The following is a 9539-nucleotide window of genomic DNA, read 5'->3' as shown; positions in this document are numbered from 1 at the left end:
GGTGGGAGAGTAGGCTAGACGTAAGTGAGGAGGTGAGAGGGAGGAGGCCAGGTGACAGTGGAGGGTTCGAGAAGAAGGAAAGATGAAGGAGAAAAGAAGAGGAAAGTGAGAGGCGCTTTTATTTTCACTTAAGCAAATGGTCATTAGTTTAAGCAAAAACGAAACAGGACGGTCCTGTTCGCGCGCTAATTGGCCTCAATCCTTATCTGTGGAGACATAGGGAAGGTAACTGAAAAGTAAAGGAATAGGGAAAAAAAGCAGGGGGCACCTAAGAAACATAATATATAAAGCAACCAAAGAAAGAATAAATTAAGAAAAGGGGGAAACGGTCTGCAGGAGAACCAAAAAAGAAAAAAAATAGAAGAGAAAGGAGTGAAATTTGAAACAGAGCAAAAGAAAAACGGAGTAAACAGAGAGACTGAAACTTAAAAACACAGATCAAGGAACCTAAGAAAAATAAACAAGGAATATCAGGAAAAAAGGAACAGAAGACAACAAAGAGGAAAAAAATTGAAGAAAAAAGGAGGAGAAGAATCGTAACCCAAACTCATATACTCCTTCAGTCGTGAGCATAAATCATTTAAATTATACCGAAATAAATATCACTCATTCTAAATATTCTTGTCATTTGCCTTTTGCTTTTCGTCTCGCACTGAACTAAGTAAAGTTATCTTATATCTTGTATTGTTATTAAAAAATAGAATAGAAAAAATCTAGAAAAAAAAACTTCCCAATTGTCAATTCATATGTCCTATTGCATTTATTCTCTATATAAAATAAGAATTTATAAAATCAATTATAAAATTAAGAACAATGAATACAATGCACATCTTGGTTGAACTTTTTGAAGAGTAACTTAGGGCATATGAGTTTTTTCATTCAATCCTTTATGTTATTTTTTCATTTAATTCTAAGTTCGATTTCCTTGTGATTACCAATCATTCATACAATTACTATTAATATCCAATGGTCATACAATATTAATATTCTTTTCTCTAAATTAACATCCTCAATGGTCATGCAAGACATCAATTCAAGAAAGCATGAAGAACCTATGAACTTGTTAATCTAATAACGACTGGAAGAGGAAGATTGGTTTGGTCCACCTAATCCTTTGTCTTGTTTTATCCTATAGATCCATTAACTAATTGAGGTACGACATCTAACGATATAATTAATTAGGATTATACAATTATACGCAATAAGATGAACATTAATCACAAACAAAAATCAAACATAGATTCAAATTTCAAAATCTCATAAATTTATGAACAATAGTTCTTATAGCCCTAGCTATGGACTTAGTTACTCATACTAAAGGAAAGAACTAAAATAATCATAAATAAAGCCATAAAAAAAAGTAAATTATAATGATGAATTTTCAGTCTTCAAGTACGGTCATTCAAAGCTCCAAGTCCCGCCAAGAGTATGCCAAAGATTCTGTGTAAAAAAATGAGATGAAAGGTACTTAAGAACATAAAAAGTTTCAAATTATCATAAAAAATAGCTCACACATTGTACTTAAGAACATACAATAGCAATCATATGATTGGGAACCACTCTCCCATACTTAAAGTAAAACATTATCCTTAATGTTTGAAAATAATTAAATGCATCCAAAGAGGGCAATAAAAAAATAGAGATGAAAGAGATTCGCAGATAAGTCTAAGAATAACAGCCTCTGGTGGAGAAAGATGACAATGCTAAAATATTATGCACGCTGATGTAACATATTTTATGTTTACATTTAATATTTTATTTTGATTAATAAACACTTTTCATATGCTTTGTTTTTATAGTTTTTACCATTTTATACTTATTTGAATAAATTGGGCCTATTACAAATAAATGCTTTTATTTTGAATTTTCGGTTATTTTGACCTTTAACTACTTTTTTGGCCATAACTTTTTCTATAGATATCATTTTTAGTTGATTCTAGTTGCATTGGATTCTAGACATCTAGGAATTTAAAATGCATATATGGATCGCTAGATTTGGAGTTATTTTCTATTTTTTTATGATTTTTTGAAGTTGAAGCAGATTTGCTAAATATTGTTGCGAGATTGCATTTGAACCCTTATTATTTAATAATTGTATTTGGGCTTTTAGATATTATTGGGGCCCAAAATTTTACCACTTAATTTAGCCTAATTAGAACCTATAAATAGACTAATAAGGTTCTGAATTAGAGGGAATAATTAGACACTTTGAGCTTTTGAGATTAGACCGAAATAAGAATCCTTATTTTTACTTTCTCTTGAACTTTCTCGTTCTTTTCTCATTCTTGCGTGAGTTAAGTGTTTTGATGGAAAGCTAAACCTCTCGTTCAATCCGTAGAATCCAAAAGCTGTAATTCTGACTTGAATTCTGCGCTAATTGTTCCGAGTTTGTTCTCTTTTTCTCTCTAATCTCAGAATTGTTTATTGCGATCATGATTGACTTTTTTGTTAAATTTCAAATTAGGACTCGATTGATGCTCTAATTTGATAATTAGTGCGAATTAGGTTAAATAATTATTTGATTTAATTCTTAGCTCTATTCAATTAGATTATTCGATTGAATTAATAATTGAATAGAGTGATTGTTCAAACGTGGATTTAAATCTTTAGATACTGTGATAGTCGGAGTTACATGTAATTGGTATTCTGTGGATTGATATTTCTTAACTCATTTCTTTACTCACTTTAATTCTGTTCATAATTTAATTTGATTAATTACAATTTTTAAAACCCCAAAAACCTCATTTGCATTTTTTTAGAAGAAAACCTAAAATTGAATTTGACTAAAAATGTGTCTCTATGAATCGACCTAGGTTTGGCTCTATACTACAAAATCTTTAGAAAACTTAGTTGTTTTGATAACGACTCAGCAATCATCTATCACACGCCCACAGTTATAATAAAAATCTCAGTTCTCAACTGCGGATTCATGCACAGCCGTGCATGTCCCTAAGCACGGGCGTGCTTAGCAATCAGATCTCAGAAATTGGGGCACAATAGGGACTAACTCAACTTCCTTGTACTTCTAGTGTGCTTACTTTGTATTCTAAAAAAATAAAAAATAAATAAAAAGGACAAAATTAAAATAAATGAAAAATAAAATCTAAATAAAAGATACATGTTACCTCTTAGAAAGGCTTGTTTAACGTCACGAGCCTGACATTCCTATTAAATCATGGTGGAAAAAAAGCATGAGTCGTAAAGGTGACTCCCTTGATATGTAGTTGTCTTCCCAACAACTTTGTCTCCCCAACACCTGTTACATCAAAAAGATTATTAATATGAGGAGAATTAAAATAAGGAAAAGAAAATTTAGACACTAAATTTGGAGGTTTATTAGGAGGTAATTTGAGCTTTTGTCTTTTCTTCTTCTTAGATTGCTTTTTCTTTGGTTTTCTGTTTGAGATTTCATACTTTACATAATTTGAAGGAGGAAAAGCAACATCCACAATGCTCACAAAGTTGCAGGATTCTTGACTAAAGGGGTACTTTAGAAATTGAAAACTTGAAAAATAACTTTCTCATTCTCTGGCCTCAAGGTGAGCTTTCCCTCTTATACGTCTATGATGGCCCTTGCAGTGGTCAAGAACGATCTTCCTAGAATGATGAACTAATCCACTTTAACTAGAACGTTCTCCACTATGCCTCTAGGATAAGTTATGAACAATTAGCAAGCTACAAAGAAATAGTAGATTTGGGTTCTTGCATGCCCAACCGTTTAAACACAGAAAAATACATTAGATTAATATTAGCGCCTAAATCATAGAGCGCCTTATCAAAGTATGAGCTACCTATGGTACAAGAAATAGTAAAACTCCCTAGATCTTTGAGCTTGGGCAGTAGCTTCTTTAAGAAAATTACTGAACACTCTTCATTTAACTTCACAGTTTCAAACTCCTCTAGCTTCCTTTTGCTGCTCAACATCTCCTTAAGGAACTTTGCATACTTGGGCATTTGGAAAATGGCCTCGCTGAAAGGGATGTTCATATGGAGTTTCTTGAGAACATCTAAGAACTTGCTGAACTGTGGGTCTTTTTTATTACCCTTCAATCTCTGTGGGAATGAAATCCTTGACTCCACATGCCTTAACACAAATATTTCATTCTTTTTTCTTTTGTTTTCAGATTCTGCACTTGAAGCATGGTCATGCTTTTATTGCAGTAGGGGCGTGCATGAAGAAGGGGCATGGACATGCTTCTCAGTAAGCATGGGTGTGCATGAGCCTCTGTTCTGCAATTTTTGTAATTTTTTTCCACTTCTAAGGGTATCAATAAATTCTCCATCATTTTCGATTACAAAAAAAATTATACATTCATTTTCTAAATTATGACATGAATTCCAATTTTGATTTATAAAGGGATAAGATCAATTCAGAAGTACTTTTTGTATTGGCAATGTCCCTAATGTTCTTTGACTTAGCAAATTGGTAATTTGCTCCAATTGTGATTCAAGCCTTGACAATTGTGCACGCATCTTAAAAGAATGGGCTCGCATGTCAGATTTGATTTCCACAAACCTTTTATCATTCTTGTCAATATATTGATCGAACTTAGATTCAAGCTCTATTATCCTCTTATTAGAATAATGCTCATACTATATCATTTGCTCTTAAAAGTTAGACTGAGATTTAGGGACTTGTTTTTCTTTTGGTCTTACTTCCTGATTTTGCGTATGGGGACGACAATAAATATTTGAAGTTTAGCTTCCAAAGCCATTCCCCCAGGAGTTAGGAGTTAGGAGGAGGATTACTTTGCCACATGTCAGATCGATGTATTTTATATATGTATTATTCTTTTAAATGGTGTCGTATATGCTTGAATTATATGAACTATTCATATGTTGGAATGTAAATATGAAAGTTGTATGATTGCTCGATAAGGAGCTATGTGTTCGCAATGCTTTATGTTGATTTTGTTAAATGTTATTAACAGTGTGGGTTTATAATCAATCATTAAGTGTGCCATGTAAGTGATAGCTTAAGAATTATAGCTAAAGACTTGTATTGCCTCTGTTGGGAGTTTCGGGTGCAGGGTGTCTTGCTTAGGCAAAGTAATTCTCGCTCAAGTGAGATCTGTCTCCCTCAAGTGAGGTTAGATAGGATCGCTCTAACTATCCTCTCACCTAGGCAAGAAGGGATCTCGCTCTGGCGAGAAGCGACCTCGCTCAAGCAAGAAAAGCTCGTTCAGGCGAAGAGTCTCAGGAAAAATGAGTAACTCTCTGGACCAATCTCGCTCTGGCAAGAACATTGCTCGTCAGGCAAGGTTCGCTCAGGCGAGATGTTTCTCACTCAAGTTAGAATAACAAAAATTTAGGGAGTACCATTGTCTAGTTTTCTCTTCCAGGTGAGGATGAGCCCTCCAGGCAAGAGCAGTGCTTGCTCAAGCGAGAGTTGGCTCGTTCAAGCTAGAGTGTGCGGACCTAGAGGGGTATTTAAGGAACCCAAGTGCAGAGAAACATTCTTTTCTCACCACACAACCTTCCTCTCTCCTTTTCTCTCCGTTCTCTCACCTTTATCCCTTAGAAAAAATCTTCCTGAAGCCAAACTTCTTTTCGATTCAAGTGAGAACATTCATTAAGTACGAATCTAGGTGAGTTTATAGGACTTAGTTCTCCTATTCTACTCCTTGTTTCTTGATTTTTGTCTTCAAAAATCTTTTATTTTGTGATATTAAGGAGATCTGAGACCCTTCGTGGTTAGACTGTAACGATAGAAATGTCGAGTTGTGTTGTGTCTGGATGTAAATACTAGAACGAGTCATTCTCAAATCGAGAACAGTTCCTTTTGGAATACTTAGCTTGTGAAACCAGTTAGGGATTGAAATGTTGCATTTGCATTAGATAGGCTGGGAATGGGTTGAACTGTTATGGCAAATTGCTGAGAATTGTATGAGCTGTATAAACATTTAAGATATTTTCATATTTTATAGTGATGATTATTCGGTACATAAGCTCACCCTTGCACTTGCCTATGTGTGTGTGTGTGTGTGTGTGCTACGATGATCGTACGATGGTACGTGAGTAGGTGTGACAGGTGAGGCATCCACTTCTCATGCTGGAAGGTCTGGCTAAGGAATGCGTGGAGTCAAAGTGCTTTTGTAGAGATTGTAGCTTTATTTATTTTGTTAGTCTAGGTCTTAGTAATGGGTCTAGACTATTTAGCTACAGTCTTCAGTAGTATAATTGTTGTTTATAAAGTTTGTATTTTGAGCTCCATGTCGAGCAACTTTGATGTAAACATTGTCAATGGATATCTATATATAGTCATATTCAAAAATTTATTATAAGGTCGTGTTTTATTACTGAATGTTGGACCTTCACGTTTTGTTTAATTTTAATCCTCTTTCAAAATGCATAAATTTTATACTGAAGTAAATGGTTTAGCATGTCATAGATCTTTTCCAGAAAGGGGTCGTGACCCCAACCTGAGCTATGATTGCCCATGAATTTTGCCTCTTCTTGCTTAAATTCTGGACTTCATTAAATACTCTAATTGCTTTGCAAAAGTTGCCATTTGGTTCATTAGTAGGTTGTTGCTCTCTGCTTAGTAGATTGACGCGGTCTCTTTCCTCTTAATGTGGTAAGAGTCAGCAATGTGCCCTGAAAGTTAGGAGATGTCATCTCATCTATTAGCTTGTATGCATCATTTGGGTCTTTTCTTATGAGAGACCCTTGATAAGTCTATATTTTGATATACTTTTCGAGTATGCTCATATGCACTTATTATTGATTTGAAGGGATTTTTACGCTAATTATTATGTTAATTGTTGTAGATGAGCATGTATAAAGACTCATATGAATTATGGAGATTTTGGGCATAATTTGAAGATAATTAGGCAATTAAGTAGCAAGCACGGCCAATCCTCTTTTTTTAGCACGCCCATGCCTCATTTTAATGCACGATTGTGCTGATTTAAAGTATGTCCATGCCCTCAGTACAAGCACAGTCGTGCTTCAAACAAGTAAGGTTGTGCTCACCTGTGCAGTTCATTAATTATACATGATTTTTGAACCTAAAAGGGTTATAAAAAGGTTTTTTAAAGGTACGGTTCAAGGGGCGTATGGGAGGAGACTTAATTTCAGAATGCTAAGTGATTCTCTTGTCTCTTTTGCACAGGATCTCCAACACATTCTTGGAGAATTTAGATCTTCAAGCGATTGGACTTGGAGAAGGGGATTCTCTTTCTAGCTTGCTTTCTATTATTATTTATGATTTGTTCATGGCTCTATTTACAAATGCTTGGGTATCTTCCTTGAGTATGAGTAACTAAACTCATAACTAGGGTTATGAAAACTCTTGTTCATGATTTTATGAGACTTTTATAATTAAATTTAGATTTGATTTCCGTTGTGATTAGTGTTTCTCCTACTATGTTCGATTGTGTGTTGTGAACTAGCCATTCCTAACATAATTCTAATTAATTATATTGTTAGATGACTGCACCTCGCTTAATTAATGAATCTGTAGAATAAAATGAGATAATAGATTAAGTAGACCAAACTGATCAGTATCTTTCAATCATTACTAGATTAATAAGTTCATAGGTCCTTCGTGCTTCTCTTAATTAATATTTTGCATGAACATTGGAGGTGTTAATTTTGAGGAAAGAATGTTAATATTGCATGACCATTAGGTACTAATAGTAACTGTATAAATGATTGGTAATCACATAGACATCGAATTTAGAGTTAATTGGAAAAGGAACATAAATGATTGAATGAGTAAACTCATATGCCCTAGGTTTTCTTCCTATAATTTTCCCTGAGGCGTGTGTTGTGATTTCTATTTTGAGATTGAGTTATAATTATTTCAAATCCTTTAATTTTAAATGTGTATCCTTTACGTTCAAACAATTAAACAAGGAACTTCTTAGTAATTGAAAGATAATCCTCGTGGGACGATAATTGGGGAACTTAATTTTTAAACCCTTTATTACTTTTTGACGGATATACTTGCCCTCTGAGCAAGTTTTTGGTGCCGTTACCGAGCATTATTTTTTAATATTGAGAATATCTTACATTTGATTGATTTGACCAATTTTTGCTTTGTTTAATTTGTTTTTACAATTTCTAGTGTATGCTCACTCGTTCCAAGTGTTCTATAGCTTGTTTATTTGATCCAAAGCTCAAAAGAAAAGTGGAAAGATAGAGGAAAGAAGTGAGAGAGCAAAGAATGGCAGAAAGAAGTGAGAGAGCAAAGAATGGCAGAAAGAAGGAAAACAGTTCAGGATTACATGACACCCACTACTAGGGGCACCCATTGATAGACGAGATGACATCTGCCAACTTCCAGTGGCACACAGCTGATTCTTACAATATCAAAAGGAAGGAAGCTGCCCCAGTCTACCGAATAGAGAGTAGCAACTCGCTGATGAATCAAATGGTTGCCCTCACAAAGCAACTACAATTTTTTATGAGGGCGCAAGACTAGCCCACAAAATCCGCTACAAACCCAAAGTTTGATCAAGAAGATGCAAACTTTATGGGCAATAATTACAAATCAGGGTGGCGTAATAGCAACACAACCCCTTGGTGAAACCGCCAAGGGAACCAAAATGCACCCTATCGCCCTCCTCACGTGCAGACTGATAAGTGTATAAAATAAGTGATTTGAGATGGTAAATTAAATACTTTTGTGTTAAAAGTTGAATTATTTTGTTAAATTCTCTTCAAACTTGGAATGTACATATATATTTTTGAAATAAATGCAATTTTATGGTTTTAAGCTCTTTTTGATCTATTTTGTAGCTGGAATCACAAAATAAACATCACTTAAGGTTGAAAAAGATTAGAAAAGTTAGAGGAAGGAGTAATTGAAGCATGAAGTTGTAGAAAAGTCAGCTTCTAGAGGTTTCTCGTTGTAGCAAGAAACATTCGTTGCAGCGAGAAGTTGCAATTGGAGGAGGGTGAATCTGTTCTCCTGTCGCTACAGCGAGTTCTCGCTATAGCGAGAAGGCTTTTGTCTCACTCTAGTGAGAGTTAACACTGCAGCGAGAATGAAACAGAATGACCTAATTTTATCTCCATTTCTCGCTACAGCGAGTCCATGTCGCTGTAGCGAGAGAAGTTCGACCAGACCGGTATAAAAGGCAACTTTTATGTTCAAGTGGGAGGTTTACTATTCAAACTCCGTTCCAGAGGTCCAAACAGCGCAAAGCATAGAGGAAGAGTAGGAATACTTATGTTTTTTATGCTTTATTCCATTTGTATCTCCATTTTTGTTGTTATAGAAGCCATGAGCAACTAAATCTTCTTATGGGATTGAATGTAAATCTTGCTGATGTATTCTCAGTAATCTATATAAATATAGCTATTTCTTCTTCATTTCTAATGATTTGGTGATCTCAATCCATTTATAATGTTTGAATCTAGTTATTTAACAGTTTCTAGTGTTCAGATATGAGTTATATTTGGAAAGATATTGTTTAGATCTAGATCTAATTGAGATTACTCAATAATCGGTTGTTCTAGGAATAGATTTCAAGTTATTGATTGCTTCTAAATCATCATTTCAATGCTGGATAGTTTATTAATTGTTTGAG

Source organism: Abrus precatorius, unplaced genomic scaffold (genome assembly GCF_003935025.1).
Source record: "Abrus precatorius isolate BTA unplaced genomic scaffold, Abrus_2018 Scaffold7, whole genome shotgun sequence".
Taxonomy (NCBI): domain Eukaryota; kingdom Viridiplantae; phylum Streptophyta; class Magnoliopsida; order Fabales; family Fabaceae; genus Abrus; species Abrus precatorius.
Note: the sequence above shows the minus strand (reverse complement) of the source record.